Here is a 16454-nt window from a genome sequence, read left to right as displayed (position 1 = left end):
TAGATGTCCATAAATTAAGTTATGTGTAATAATGAAGAATGACACAGAGAAGTATTGCACACAACAGAAAGGGAGGTGCAACAAGGTGTAGAAAGTCATGACAGCACCTGAAATCTATCAGTAATTAGAAAGCAACCCTGCCACTTTCTTTATTTATGGGTCGTGTCCAAATTCATGGGCTGCATTCTCCTGAGGACGCATTTGTAGGCCGATTACGTCACAGCAACGTGACGAAGGCTGTCCAAATTCGTAGACTCCTCCGAATGCAGCTGACAAATGCGTCCTTCTTTTCTCCGAATTTGAAGGATGGGTCGAATGTGTCCTTTGTGGTCCACCATATCCCAGAATTCATAGCGCGGTCCAGCCAAACTCCAGTTTCTGGAAATGGCGGCCACTACTAAGTTTTAAAATTACTCTTATTAATCTCTCTGGGTCACAAAATAAACTTTTAACATATTTTCAGGCGAGAATGTGGGTTTTTAAACTTCAAATATCTGCTCAGTTTATCAAGATATCGCATATTTGCAAAAGTGCTTCGACGTTTAAGGAGACATCTGTTATCCACCAGCTCAATAGCTAGCCGAGAGCTCGAGGGTCACTAGAGCTGCCGAGAACGGCACAACTCCCGGCACATCATTTTCAGATCACCGCGGACTTTCGCTACTCAGGTTGAACGTAATATATAAATCACTTAGATAACCTAAAAATGTTATTGTTTGTCTTTTTTCAGTGTTTCATTTGTTCGTGTGTAAATCACTTTGGCTGAGATTAAAGTTATTAGATTAGATTAGATAAAATAAAACTTTAATAATCCCCTGGGTGGGTTCTTCCTTCGTTTTCACACAGCTGAATAAACGTCAAACAGAAAACTGATTAAAGAGATGTGTGAGATGGTTGAGAATTTACGCCAGTGTCCTGTTATATTTTAGATAGCAAGGAGCAGACGGCCGAGTTTATTAAACTCCACCGAGACAGCGGTGACGCTAATCAGAAGGCTAGACGCTCCAATTTCGCAGCTGTTTACTTCCGGCCTACCCGACCTTCTGAGGACCTGGCCCAAGTAGACCGCGAAGGCCGGGTCCTGAGGAGGATGAAGCCCATGAATTTGGACACCACCAAAGACCTTTACAACCTTATTGTTGTAAAACATTCTGATGTCATTGGTTGCAGAAGAATTTCTAAACTACTGAAACTTCCTATGAGCACTGTTGGGGCAATAATCTGGATTTGGAAAGAATACAATTTCACCATAAAGTGACCATAACCTGATACTCCATGGAAGATTTTAGACAGAGGAATGAAAAGACTTGTCACAGGAGTTGACCAAGAGCCAAGGACCACTTCTGTGGGGAGCTACAAAAAGGCCTGGAGTCAGTAGGTACAATTGTTTCAAAGAAAACAATAAGTATGTAGTTTATTTAAACAGGAGGCGTCTTTTAGCCATCATCACCAACAAAGGCTTACTTAGTAAAAATGTGCAATACTTTTTCCCCGTGTTATTTCACATAATTTATGGACATTTATAGTTTGATTTCTTTGCATGTGTGGATTGGATGGGTTGTTAATGACATCTGGTGAGAATTCCGTATCAACAGAACCTTTAGAAATATATTTACTTTAAAATTGGTGATGTGTTCAATACTTATTTTACTCGCTTTAAACAGATCCTCCCATCCATCCATCCATCCATCCATCCATCCATCCATCCATCCATCCATCTTCATCCGCTTTGTCCGGGGCCGGGTCGCGGGGGCAGCAGCCTAAGCAAAGATCCTCCCATTTACTCTAATTCAGCTTAATTACTTAATCCTAAAGCATTTCAATTTCTGAGTAATTTCAATGTAAAAGCTTTACTGATTGTCACATAGTATAAGGGAAGTCTGGTTTCTCTCTTCTTCTTTTTATTTCCTTTTTGCTTGTAACGGAGTATGAAAAGTAGAGAACTGATGGAAGTAATTGGAACAGTGCTGAAAACTAAATCAAAAGATCAGCAATCAAGTGTATAATAAGTCAGGCTGTCAGTGCACCGAAACTTTAACTTAAAGTCAGTGAAATAAAGGAGAATTTATGAAAGAGGAAGACACAGTGATGCCTGATGGGTGTCGGGCGGATTAAAAACAGTACTTCCCAGGGTTGAGAGGCAACTGAAATTCCACAGAAGTATAAATGTGCCATTTATTAAAAGCACTCTTTCTAGCCTTTCTGGGTAGTATGTGAAATTAAACATACATAAATGAGCATAATTCATGACCAGTTGGAATGGGCAGAATATAAGACTAAAGTGAAACATCTGTATATCACATTGCCTTCCCTGGCAAAAGAGAGGGTGTTACTACACATCAGAGATCTATGCTAAAAGCTGAGACTATCTCATACACGGCCACGAGCCATGTACGATCTTCTGATCTTTTTTTTTTCTAGTTGGTGTGTAGGTAAGGTTAACTTCCCTGTCTACCAAGGCTGATAATCCCAGTGGACAAAGACACTAAGATGCAAACCCCAATCAGAGCTTTGGGGGATGTCAGGGGGGATTTGTAGATATGCTTCTCCTATCATCCCTGGCTATCATAAAAGCACAAAAAACATATCAAAAACTGTTATTTACATCAGACTTACAGCCAATCTAGGATAAGATATACATTTGCTACAAAAGCAATGTAAAAAGGACGTCAGCTGAATCCCTAATGTAGAGTCATTTGCCTTTTGTAGCTTTTCCAATTACTGTCTAATCAACATTAATTATACCACCTAATACTGAGTTGGCAGTGGTTTTAGTCTTCTAACTAAAATCAGTTAAATTTGGACCAATGTGACGGTGTCCTCGTGCTTTTTCCTCTTATTTGATAGAAATCTGCCAATTTCAAATATACATTCAATCTGGGCTACTGAAGACTAGACAGAATTTACTTTTATGCACAATTTAATTAACAAGTTTAACCTGAAGCTATCTTTGACTCACTTCGTTTGTATGATTACTGTAAAGCCCCTTCTACACTCAACAGAACATGACACAAGTTACCTAATGTAGAGATATTGCTTCACCAGGTCTACTTAGATGGAATTTCAGCTTTTTATTTTTCAGTCATCTGAAGATAGACATGCTCCTATTTTTATCAATAGAGCTTTCTATCCAGGCATTAACGCTGCCTGGATAGAAAGCCATATGACTCATGCTTAGGCCATGCTAAACACCTGCAATTGTGTCCTTGAGCATATTTGTCTTCTTCAAGTGTGTTTTAGTGCTTTTTACTTGTATAACTGTAGTGACTGCGAATTATGATATGTATGCTTTACTATTATACCTCATAGGTAGGCAGAGATAATGCACCGAAGCTGCTGCAGCTCCTCTGCTGGCATGCTAATCACACTACACCTGCAGACAATTCCAAGGAAGGTCTGTTCTTTGAGCCTGGGAGCATAAATCTGCAAGAGATTTAAAGAGCAGCATTTCCTCCTGCTCTTGTTTTCATCACTGTGGTGCTCTTGCAAAACTCTCTTAATGCCAACTGAAACTTAGTGGTGAGTGGGATAATAACATTAGAAAACACTGCTATGCAGACGATACCTTGTTATATTAAATGTATTAAATCATATAAAGCAAATTAATCAGGTAAACTACAGACATAACATGTAATTTTCAAAATTCAGATAAAAGTCTGATTAAAAGCACCAGCACATGTAAAGTCAGTCTATTAAAATCACATCAAGTACAACAAACCCAAAGTCTAAAATCTTCAAAAATGTAAATAACTACAGGTAATGATCCTAAACTGGTCTCAGCTGTCAGTTTTTTTTAGGTACTTTCTAAAAAAAACTAGGATATTATATAAATACAATCAATTTATCATGTTTGTACTTTGCAGGCTTCAGGTTAGAAAATGGAAAATTAAAAGCACAGAATTGCCTTTAGTGATACGGTCAATAAACAACGGTAAAATGAAAAGTAAATACATCCATCTTGTAAAAGTAAGAATTCAAACATCAGGATTACAAGTAGGGCTGCCACGATTAGTCAACTAGTCACGATTACGTCGACTATCAAAATCGGCGACGACTGATTTAATAGTCGACGCGTCATCTGAAGCTTTGTAAGATCCCAAAAGACGCAGGAATAAGTAGTAGGATTTAAGAGTGTAATAACGGACTGAAACAGAAGATGGCAGCACTGCATGTACAAGGATGCCCGCTGCCGTTAAACCCCGAAGAAGAAGAAGCTGTGTCCCAGAATTCATAGCGCAGCCCAGCTCAGTTTCCAACAATGGCGGCAGCTAGTTAGTTTTAATATTACTCTTATTATTCTTTCTGGGTCACAAAATAAACGTTTAACATATTTTCAGGCGAGAATGTAGCTGTATAAACTAGAGATGGCACGATACCACTTTTTTATGTCCGATACCGATACCGATATCATAAATTTGGATATCTGCCGATACCGCTATGAATCCGATATAGTGTTTTTTAATCAACAAAACTGTTTTTTAAATATCTTGCTGCATTTTGTATAAGTTCATACTCAAGTTTAAAACAACAACTACACTAAAGCTATTCTGTTATACCTGTATGCAAAAAAAAAATTTCATAGTTCAGCAATACTGATCAATCTAATAAACTTAAACCTACACCATCCTCCCTATTCTGGTATTTTAAAGAGTACTTAGCATAAATATTAAGCAACCTAACTAATAGGGTTCCAACTCCCAGCAACAACAAAAATAAATAAATAAAAAATAGGGAACCACCCCTCACGCTCCACCTCATGATGCTTAATCGACGTAATCAACCTTAATTTGATGCAGTGTGAAAAAAAATGCACGGAAATCAATTATTTTTCAAGAAATATTAAATAGATTCAACATCTTTCTTCAACAAAATTGCAGACTGCACAGATGGTACCTTCCCAAAGGAAAAAGTACTATAGCTTACTAGGGTATATATATTAGACTTAATAGTCACTATATACAGTAATTGACTTCTATTCATTTTACATCAAATTAAAACTTTGGGTGTCAGATAATTATTTATTAAAAGCTAGACATTTTAAATGAGAATAAGAAAGAAAAGTATGTCTTTGTGCACCCTTTTCCCTGTTAATGCCCTATCGGCCCCCCTGGCTAAACTTTGCTAGATGCGCCCCTGCACAGTTACCAGCGTCAGCTACGTAGAAAAAGATCCTCGAGTAGAAAGTAATATTAAATACATTCTAACAACAGCTGATCAAGCTTAAACGTGCTGCTGTTGTTCAGCCGCTGGTTTCCTCTTTCTGGTGCAAAGTGGGCCAAAAACAAACTAGAGACACGGACTCGCGACAGAAAAGCCGATCAGCTGATCGTTAAGCAGTTTCATGATTGAAATAGCAGCAAGAAGAGGCAGTCGCTTGTTAAGCTTAACGCAGGAATGCTTTACAAACATTCAGAGATGGACTTACACACTTGCTTTACTTCTCTCAGGATAACTTTGTCGGAGATGAAATGCCGGGTTGCTAGCGAAGCTCCACATGCTATCCAGACCACCGATAGGTCCCGCATGCCACAGCCGCTCTATCACGTGATGCATACTGCTCCGACGTGCTAACGTTCTGAGGTGAGTTACGGCGTGTTGCAAGTTTTGTGAGGTGCTTTCGTGATATTTAATGGATCGGATTACATTTTTTATTTTTCTCCGATATCCGATCCAGTAATTTAGGTCAGTATCGGACCGATACCGATACGTAATATCGGATTGGTCCATCTCTAGTATAAACCTCAAATATCTGCTCAGTTTATCAAGACACCACATATTTTCAAAAGCGCTCCGACGTTTTCGGAGACGTCTGTTGCCCACCATCTCGATTGTGAGCCGGGGTTCAAGGCTCACTAGAGCCGGTGAGAACCCCGGACTCCGGGCAAATCGTTTTCAAACCCACTGCCATTTTTCGCTACTCAGGTTAAACATGATATATGAGTCACTTAGATAACTTAAAAATTATATTGTTTGGCTTTTTTTTTTTATTGTCTTATTTGTTCCTGAGTAAATCGGTTTGGCTGAGATTAAAGTTATAGTTTTTACACAGCTGAATAAACTTCAAGCAGACAACTGATTATCAGAAGTGTGAGACGCTCGAGAATATACTCCGGTGTCCCGTTATATTTTAGATAGCAAGGAGCAGACGGCTGAGTTTATTAAACGCCACCAAACAATCGTCAAATTTCATTAAAATTTAATAAACTATCATCTTGTCGTGATTTTTAGTTAGCACATACTTGAACCACTTAAAGCTGTAAGCTAATGATAGTTATATAAGAGCAGATGCATGCTGGTGCAATAAGCTGTACGTTTTACGTCCAATGGATGCATGATCTGATTAGTTGACTAATCGCAAAAATAATAGGTGACTAGTCGACTATCAAAATAATCGTTTGTGGCAGCCCTAATTACAAGAAATAATATCATTGCTAGTATAATAATATTACTCTAAAAATACAAAGTCAGTGAGATAATCTTACAGAAAAACGAATCATGTGAGAAAAGAAAGTTTTCATGGGACTCTATACAGTCCTGTGCTGCTACCATAGGAATTAGTAAGTAGCAGCCAGTTGCTGCTAATCAAACAAACTTGATTGATTGATCATCAATAAGCATGAGCACATCTATAAAAGCAGAGGTTTGAGCAGTTTGCTGCTCTGAAGCATTCAGGTGAATGTTAATATAAAACCACAATCTTCCCAAGAGTGGACGGCCCAGCATATACACCCCAAGGTCAGACTGTGCAATGCTCAGAGAAATTGCACAAAACTAAAAAGCTAAATGTAAGACTCTACAGGCATATTAAGGCATATTAAATCTCCATGACAGTATGGATTATTTGGAAGAGTTGCCAAAAGAAAGTCTCTTTTTTCTGTAAAGAACATGACAGCAAAGGCTAGATTTGTAAAATTGTATCTGAGATTTCTAGAGCAATGTCCTTTGGACACAAAAGACCATGTTAGATAATTTCTTTGCAATGCCTCTAAGCAAAAAAAAAAAAAAAAAAAAAAAAAAGCCAGAGTGCTAGCATTTTAGTAAGCAAGCTCACATTTCTGGCATTTTATATTCTTTACATTGGCTAATAATAGATTTTAGGATTTCATTTTAAAATTCTCATATGTAAAATTTTTATTTTATTTGCATAAAGACCACTAGTCTGGACTATTTAGCACCTCATGTGTGAAGTACGGTGGTGGAGGGGTGATGACTTAGGCCACAAGACTTGCATAAGCTAATGCCCACAAACCTCAATGAACTGATTCCTTCACGATAAAGACCGATAAAGTCATACAGAAAACATACTGCAGTTATTGCTGATAAAAGCTAATGAAACATGGTGTGAATTTAGTTTTTCAGAGAACTGCACACAGTTCTGTGAAATTTTCTTTTCCACTTTTCTGCAGAAAAAAAGGGAACATACCTAATTTAATTTAATAAGGGAGGCAAAACAGTTGTTTTATTATAGCTGTGACATTTTAATATTCTGCACTAGCACAGCACTAATTAGACATTTGCATGACATTCATTCATTACAGAACTTAGACCTCGTGATGAAATTTGGTAGCGTCTTCATAAAAAAGAGTCGGGCAGTAGCTTCACGTTTTGTGCACAGCAAGACTCCCAGCAAACAAGTCAGGAAGAAAGCAAGAGCTCTGTAGTTTAACTAATTTTAGTATGGCAGACTTGAACAGCAGTACTTTTCTGCACTTGTGACATTGTGTGACATTGCCACAATGATGGTGAGGGAAGCAAAGTGGCCATCAGACAAGAGACAGTCCTTATCTGAGGACTGTTACTCTCGTAGGTTATCACTGCTGAGCTGTCCACCCAATCACTACCAAGACCTTTCTTGGATATCTCTGAGATTGGTTCTTGTAAAAGCATGTGTGTGTGCACACGCGTGTGAGTCCCCTCTAGCTCTCTCACTCTTTCTGCAGTTTCCCTGTCTACTTCCACCCCATCCCCCCCTTCTGGCAGTAAACACTTGCACTTACAGAAAATTCCCACCACATTGACACTCATCCAGCTAAAGCAAGTGGTGGTGCCAAAAATATGTCAAGTCGCCGTCTTTTACACATCATGATTATTGACAGGGCAGGATTAACTGTGGCTGGGATTCTCCATACTTCAGCAGTTCATAATTGGAGTGACAATTCACCATGGAACAGTAGCTGTTCAAACTGCCTCCTGAGATGTGGTTAATATCTGCCAGTCAAACATTCCTCAAATCAGGTATACAGGAGAATAACACAATCTGCAAGGATCACTACACTGAAAAACAATATGGCATGGAGTCAATGAAAACACACATTTGTAATGGCATTTTCTTTTGTCAAATTTGGTATCCTTAGAGTTTACCAAAGACTCAAAAACATTTATTTCAGGCTTAGCAGTATCCCACAAGGGCTTGTCTGAAAACTGTGGAGAGCTGGGAAAACACACAGTGGAAATATGTCTGCTCAGCGCAAATAACAGAGTTTTATGTTTAGCGGATAATTCAACCCAGCTTAACAACTTGAAATGAGGAATATCAATCTTGCAAAGTCATATCGACCATGAAATAACTAGTGTACCGTGTGTGGTCATCACGCCAATAGGTAAAGTTCTCAGAAAAAACTTAGAAAACGCTGTGACCTGTACCTTTTATAGCTACATAATTTATATATATTCCTGTACGTCTATAGGCACAAAGAGGATCAAATGTTTGCCTGTTCAAAATATAACAAACTCAACAAAAATGGCAACAAAGTCACAAATTTTTTCATGTGACTGCAATAAAACAATAATAAACACTTTATAACTTTTGATGCCAGCTGCTGCAGTTATGGTTTAAGAAATAAAAATAAGTGGTATCACCTCCAAATGCTGGCAGATACACTATAACTCCTTACTTTGTATAGTTAAGCAGAGTCTGCTCTCTTGGATTAGGGACAAAAACAGACTTCCATCTTTACAAAAAAAATTGTATTAGCTGTTTAGGAATTTACACCTCTGAAAATGGGGGACTAATTATTTAGACAAACAAGGATAATTTTAAATATAAGCATTTTTTCATAACTGGATGAAAATCCTTTGCAGTCAATGGATGCACTGTGGAGGCCACTTTCTTCCCTCCATGGTCCAGTTCTGATGCTGAGCGTTGGTGCTTTGGTGGTGTCAACATGTGCACACTCACTGGTCTGTATGCAGCTCCATATGCAACAAACTGTGATGCAACGTGTATTCTGATATCATCAGACCCAGCTTTAACTTTTTTTCTGCAATCAAAGCTACAGTAACTCGTTTGTTGGATCAACATGGATCTGCCTTGGTTCCCCATCAATGAGCCTGGCCCCCCGTGACCCTGTCGCTGGTTCACCACTCTTCCTTCCTTGGACCACTTTTGACAGACACTGACCACTGCAGACTGGGAACACCCCACAAAACTACAGCTTTTGTGGGTTCTCTTCTAGCACAACAACTCTGAGGACAAAATGTTCACTTGCTCCCTAATATATCCCACTAACAGACGCCATGATGAAGAGATCATCAGTGTTATTGCCTTCATCTGTCAGTGGTCATAGTGTAGTCTCTCTCTCTATATATATATAAAAACCCTATATGAAAAGGTTTAAGGCAGTATGATTTTTATTCTTGAATTGAGATAGCTATCTAGTATAATCACAAGAGTACTAGCAACTTCTAGTATGAAAAAAAGACGTGTTTAAGGGTTTGAACTCTGTCATTTTTAAATTGTGCAGAACGTGAACCGAGAGTCCTCTAATTTGATTTCAGCAACAACACATTTCACAAAACATTTTGAAGGTGTTTCCCCCCTCAGGGAAATGTTGGGAAATCACTGGGACTTTGGGACTCCTCTCATATAACCTCTATCCAATTTCCTTAGTAAGAGTGTGTGTGTGTGTGTGTGTGTGTGTGTGTGTGTGTGTGTGTGTGTGTGTGTGTGTGTGTGTGTGGTAAACGGACCCGCAGTCTGAGATAAAGCTGTGATTGGTTCTTTCTCCATTGGCCTCCAAATCAAACATCTTGCTCTATACTTTAAGTGCATATGGTGTGAGTGTGCATGTGAGTGTTCATCTGGCTCTTTCTGGCGGCCAGAGAAAGAAATGGGAATTATAGCAGCACAGTAAAAAAAAAAGCCCTCTCCTTGTGTTTTATTGGATTGAATACATTTTATGGCTGCTTTATGGAAATGACCAGGCATGCTCCATTTCCTGTTTTACTCAAATGAAGCCTTTGTTTGTCGCACCATGGTTCATATCACAAAAACCGATCAAAATTCCTCACCATGGTCAGTTACAGGAATGCAAACTGAAAACATGCATTACACATCCATTCCAGACTGCAGTGAGCAAAGGCAGGATAAATGAGGCTGTGATTAGACAGAAGAGCTCTTCCAGACGCAGCTGTCCTATCCTTTTATAGCACAAGAACACTTGGTAATAGGTTTGCACTGACAGCAAACACAGGTTTGTCATTAGCAGTCTGTCTTTGAGCCTCTTCGCCGAGGTAAGTGAGCACAAATGCGATGCACCCAATACACACAAATAATCTCATTTACTTCATTCATATTCTTTGAACTTTCTTCATCCTGCTTCTCTCAGATGAGCCTTGCTCAGGTTTTTATTGAACTTTGAAAATGGTACTGAGCTTTAACCCAAGAGCCCAAAACTCTTCATCTGACCACATCTTTCATTTCAATCTCCATCACCAGTGAAACCTGCATATATAGTATCGTGCAAAAGTCTTTAATCACTCCTCATGTGTTTATCTTTATTTTTCTATGAAAACAGGTCATACAAAATACAACATTTAAGGCAAAAACAACACCTTTGCTCTTTAACACAGCCTGAACGGGCAACTTTTCTGCTAATTTCTCTAAGCAGTCTCCAGGAACAGCTCAGCTGGCCTCTTGTAGATCATTCAAAGCTCTTCTTTGGGTGTGGGCTGCCTTTTGATCTGTTTTTTACTAAGGTGATCTCACACCGCTTCAATAATGTTGAGGTCTGGGCTCTGGGGAGGTCAATCCATGTACGAGTGTCATTCTATCCATGTGTGCTTTTAACACATTGTAGTGTATTTTTATTTGCAGTACCTTTGGGATCATTGCTTAAAAATGAAGCTGTTGCCAATCAGATGCTTTTTAATTCCATCAATTCTGACAAGAAACCCAACACCTTTGGCTGAAAAGCCTCAAACATGACAGAGCCTCCACTGTGTTTTACAGATGTCTCCAGACACATACTGAGATTAATTTGAACCAAACATTGGTTTCAAATTTGGATCCATCACTTCATAACACCTGTTGTCAGTGTTATACCACGGAGTACGGAATACCATTTTACACCTCAAAATGTGTTATCTTTGGGATGTTTTTTTATATTTTGATTCAACTCAAAGATCAAAATGAGTTAAACTGGTTCTTTGCTATTTGTCCATTATGTGTAGACAAAACACTGGTTCATCTGTTGAGTGAGTGTACTTTTTTATGCTTAAATGAAAATGGTCAGGGATAAGGACTGTACCTTCAAAATCCCTGGAGAACTATTGCTCAAGATCCCTTTAAAAGAATTACAAGAAAGATTCGGGCTCAGGTTATTTTATTTGCATCCGCAGCATTGACTAATCCATCCTACACGGACCGGTTCAATACAGAGAGAAGCATAATACAAAATACTGGTAAGTGAATAATCATAGCGAATTCACACAGCATTATGTAGGATAGCAAAACTATCCTTTGTTTATCTGAGTCATGGTGGCTGGAATAAAGCTTTTGCTTTCATACTTTTTTAAAAAACGATGTTGTTCTGCACTTTGGGATCAAAAACCTGAAGCCAGAAAATCTCACTCCTTGGAAGCAAAATATAAAGGAATAAGTGGTGAATCAAGACCTTTGCACACTACTGTAAATATGCTTGAAACTAAGCAGGAAGAAAATAAATACTCTGCTGCTCTGTATTCAGAATGCAATTATCATTTTGTGCCTTGTACCATGACAGCAGTGGTGTTTTTTTCTTATCTCTCATTTAAACAACATAAAAGAAAAGAAACAACACGGTTGTACTATTCATAATATGTTTAATATTTAGCTGAGCAAATAATAAAATCACTTTCAGTGGAGTTCTCCTTGTAAAGCACAACTTTTTTTTTTCCAATCACAAAGCATATTTCTTCATTCAGTGATGAGAATGTAAGATGAAAGGGAGAATTTATTCCACCTGGGAGCCATTCAAAGCGAAGTTGCACTCAAGACGTCAGTGACAAAGAAAGGCTTGCCTGTCATTCTTTGACAACTAGGCTCAAGGGTGGGATCATTTACGCCTGGGTGATATCAGATCCGCTTTTACTCCATCTCACACCTCCACTCCCTCACTTATCATTTTCTCATCCCTGTGTGCATTCTCAAATATTCATGACCACGAAGCCAGTGTCATCTTACAATATCTAAATGAGAAGCCCAAGGTGCAGGTAAAACCATCCTACTATGAAATTCTTAGGTCTTCTACGAATGTTAAAGCAGTCATCTATAAACCTCGCTCCATCAGTTTCCTTCCCCCATCTTCACCATTTCCACCCTCCTTTATTTCCACTTCAAAACTCTTATGGTGGGTACGGTAATAGGTGACATGCCATATAACACAAAACTGCAGATGTGCTACATTTCTGCTGCATCTATTCTGTTTTTGTTTTTTTTGGGGGGGGGGGGGGTTGTGTTCCACTGCAGTGAATCAGCTGGTGGCACAACATCTGCTATCAAAGCTGAAAGTGATATGTAAAACTTTTGACAGCCGATTTGTAAAACACACACAAACACAGCAAATTGCCCCAGTGCTCGCTCTCGCAAAGGGGCAAAAAAAAAAAAAGCAACATTAAATGACCGAGCCTTGACTGAGTGATTCTCGATCTGCCACTTAAGCAACTAGGGGCTGACGCATTGTGCCAGCTCATGTTCAGGGTCACGCCTGTGTCAACGAAAGCCTCTCTAATGAGACCCAGACAAGCGCGCTGTGCCCAGCCGAGCCGAGGAAATGTAAGCGCAAGAGCTTTGGTACAAGGAAAAAAAAGAAAAGGCAGATCTATTGCAGGGGCACTATGCAAGGCATTGTTTTAATGGTCACATTTTTTTTTTAAAGCAGTCTGCGTAAGGTATAAGGGCTCTGCTGTGTGTGTGTGTGTGTGTGTTTATTTAGTGGAATGAGTTGAGTGAAGCATATAAAAATATGCTAAATAGGATCTGTCTATAACGCTGTTTTTAAGCATAAAGCTCTAAAAGCAAAGCTTGAGTGAAATGTCGTGTGCTTTATCAGTGATACTTTTGACAGTCTGACAGGAGCTATTGAGAAATATCACTCACAGAGACAGAGTGAAGGACAGACCAGAAGACAGACGCTAAAAATCCCTAAATACTGAAGCACTTAATAAAATCAAATATTTTGTCCACAGCTTGTGCATCAAAGAACTTTTGACTGACACCTACCATGAACAATATCTTTTTTCTCCAAGGCTTTCTTAAAATAATATATAAAGGCAGTAAATATTTTACCAACATCAGTAATGTATCTTAATATAGTAGTCATTACAATGTTCATCTTTTAAGATATTTCTTAAAACTCCCAACGGTAACACAAGCATAAAAACTACCCACAGGAAGTTTCTGCAACAGGCAAATGGCCCTGCTGCCAGATCCACTAGCTAATGCCATTACACAGAAATCCAAGTAAATGGTTTGACACATTTAGGTTAAAGTTAAACCTTCAGTTTAAACTGTTTAAAACTCTTTGATTATTTTATATCACGGGGCAAGAGACAGTAAGATGCAGCAGAGCATGCTTTAACCTTCATATACGGGTCTTTTAACCTGAAATTTAATGATGCAGAACACACAAAAATTAAAATATGCAAACTTTTTATACTGTTGTCCATATGCTACAATTTCATCTGCACACTGAAGCTGTCCTAGGTTAACTTTGACCTGTTACAATTGATTTCAGACCCATCGAATCAAGCAAAATTGTGCTTTTATAGGAACTTTAAACTGTTAAACTGCACATCTCATGTCTGTGTGTGTGTTTTCAAGTGGCAGCGGTGACACGGGATCTTGACAACATCACAAGAACTGTCTGTGTTTCCCCCAACAGATGCTCAAGTTCCTGCAGAGTGTTGCTTTTTGAAGAACCGTGGAGTAATCCTGAAGCAGTGAAATGATAAAACAGCGTAGGAGTGATCATATATAGCGCCAAAAGGGAACAGAGGTCGGAGTGTGCCTTGACGCAGACAAGAAATCTGCACCTGCAATGTACTTAAACAAAATTAAACAAATCATAAGTTAATTTCTAGAGAAGTTATAAAGAGCTATTGTGAGCTAATTTAGGCTAACCTAAATGAGAGTTAACTGAGATTAAAATACAGCATAAGAGGGATTATGGGGGACATAACTTCATAAAAGTACCTGATCTACCATTTCAGTGAGTGTGGGAAACGTGCAAGTCCCACGCGCAAGGTTTCTAACCAATGCTTTGAATCCACATACTAGTTTGCAATAAGCCTTTTTTTTTTCCATTCTTTTGAGGATTGTTTGGCAGTGAGGACAGTGTTTAACGGTTGTAATGGTCATACATGCTTTTGCATTAAATCCTAGAAGTTGCAAAATGTTCTTGCCAATAAATCATTAAATCATTGTTATGTTTTTAACTGTTATGTTTTTATGCCTTAGGTAAAACAGGATATGATATTATATGATTGTAGAGGTTTTTGCTCCAAAAATGTGTTACCTAAAAAAACCCTTTCCCTATTCTCTGAACAGAGGAGTAATTATTCATTTATTAATATCAGATAGGCTTTCTATATATTTTTTGGTTTTTGCAAGGAGGGACGTATTGATTTGGGGCTATTCTGAATGCCAGCATGACAGCTACTCTTGTTCCCCTGTCAATATTCTCGCCTCTGTATCGTAGAACATATAGAAAAAAAAGGGAAAACCCCTAGATCTGCAATAGACTGGTGACCTGTCCAATGTTGACTAGGACACCTGGGATAGGCTCCAGCTCCTCTGCACCCTTCATCGGATAAGAAAATAAATGGATGGACAAAGTGCGGTTAAACCCCGCACCTGTTTTCCTGACTGTTCCAGTTAAGGGTCGTGGGGGAGTTAGAGCTTATTGAAGTGAGAACTATCCATTGAAGTATTTTGTGGTTAACTGTCACTGCTTTTCTTAAACAAGCCAGCTTTCTGTCCAATCAGCATTCACACATTACTCATAGTGTTGGCGCCACAGGGCTGTACTGTTGGTTTTTTTGGAGGACTGCATGCAAGCGCATTTGCATAGCCTCTGCATAGGTTGAATTCCCATAATCCCTCTCTCTGTGTAACCGGACTCCTACGCAAACCAACAGCAACGCAGGATCTTAAATCCCACGTTACAACCATTGAGGGAAAAATTAATTCAACTTTTGCAGGAGAATGCCAGGACAGCACTTCATGACCTGAGAGGTCGGGTTTTACAATGACCCAAAGCTTACAAATAAATCAATACTAAAACGAGTGAAACAAACAATAACTTGTTTTGGAACAGACCGCGTCAGAGTCCTGACCTCAAGCTGACTGAGATGCTTTGGCATGATCTGAAGAAGACTGTTCGATCACAAAAAAATAACAGAAATGTTAATCAGTTGAGATTATTTCATGAGATCAAGAACAATCAAAATTCCTCCTCAACGTCCAGTTTCACATGGGGCAGCTGTGGCTCTGGAGGAAGAGTGGGGTCACCCACTAATTGGACGGTTGGTGGTTCAACCTCCAGCTCCTCTAGTCTGTTAGTCAATATGTCCTTAGGCAAAATACTAAACAGATGCATTCATCAGTGTGTGAGAGTGAGTCTGACAGATTAAAAACGTTCTGTTCGAGTGTGTGTATGAGTGAGCAAAGGTATTTTTAGTGTTAAGTGCTTTGAGTTGTGAATAAGTTAAGAAGAGGTCATTGTTCCTGACGGTACTAAACTCAAGGGTTTACATGGTTTTTCCAGCCTACATTGCTCGTGATGACACAGAGCTTTAGTAACACAAAAGTAGAGCTATTAGAGATTTTGTTTATCTATAATTTTGTCTCGGTTGTTGGTTCCAAGGGTTTGGCAACAGGAAGTGGAAGCCACAGGTGGAAAAACACATTTGTTTTTTCACGCCAAGTCAAGTAGCAGATCGTTAAAATAGGTCATTTCAAGTTAGCTACAGGCTGCGTGCATCCACACAGTAAGTGTAGAAAAAAAGTGGGCCCAGTGTGTCTGCGCACCAGAGCAAACACAGCTCCGGTGCGCAGACACACTGGGACTGCATTTGCGCTACTGCTGGCCTTGTGCCAACACAAAATCAGAGGCCTTAATGTAATACATTTGCAAATACTAACCACTAACCACTGCTATACTGAAGTCCTAACTCATCAAAAAAAAAGCTCATGA

The 16454-nt window shown here is 39.0% G+C and overlaps 1 protein-coding gene across 4 annotated transcripts in view; it reads right to left on the bottom strand.

Annotated features, from left to right (window-relative positions):
* Positions 1-16454, bottom strand: part of inpp4b (inositol polyphosphate-4-phosphatase type II B) — a 189994-nt gene that overhangs the window by 129816 nt on the left and 43724 nt on the right. The window lies entirely within an intron of this gene.

This window comes from Maylandia zebra, linkage group LG6 (genome assembly GCF_041146795.1).
Source record: "Maylandia zebra isolate NMK-2024a linkage group LG6, Mzebra_GT3a, whole genome shotgun sequence".
Taxonomy (NCBI): Eukaryota; Metazoa; Chordata; class Actinopteri; order Cichliformes; family Cichlidae; genus Maylandia; species Maylandia zebra.
This window is presented reverse-complemented; position numbering and strand designations above follow the sequence as displayed.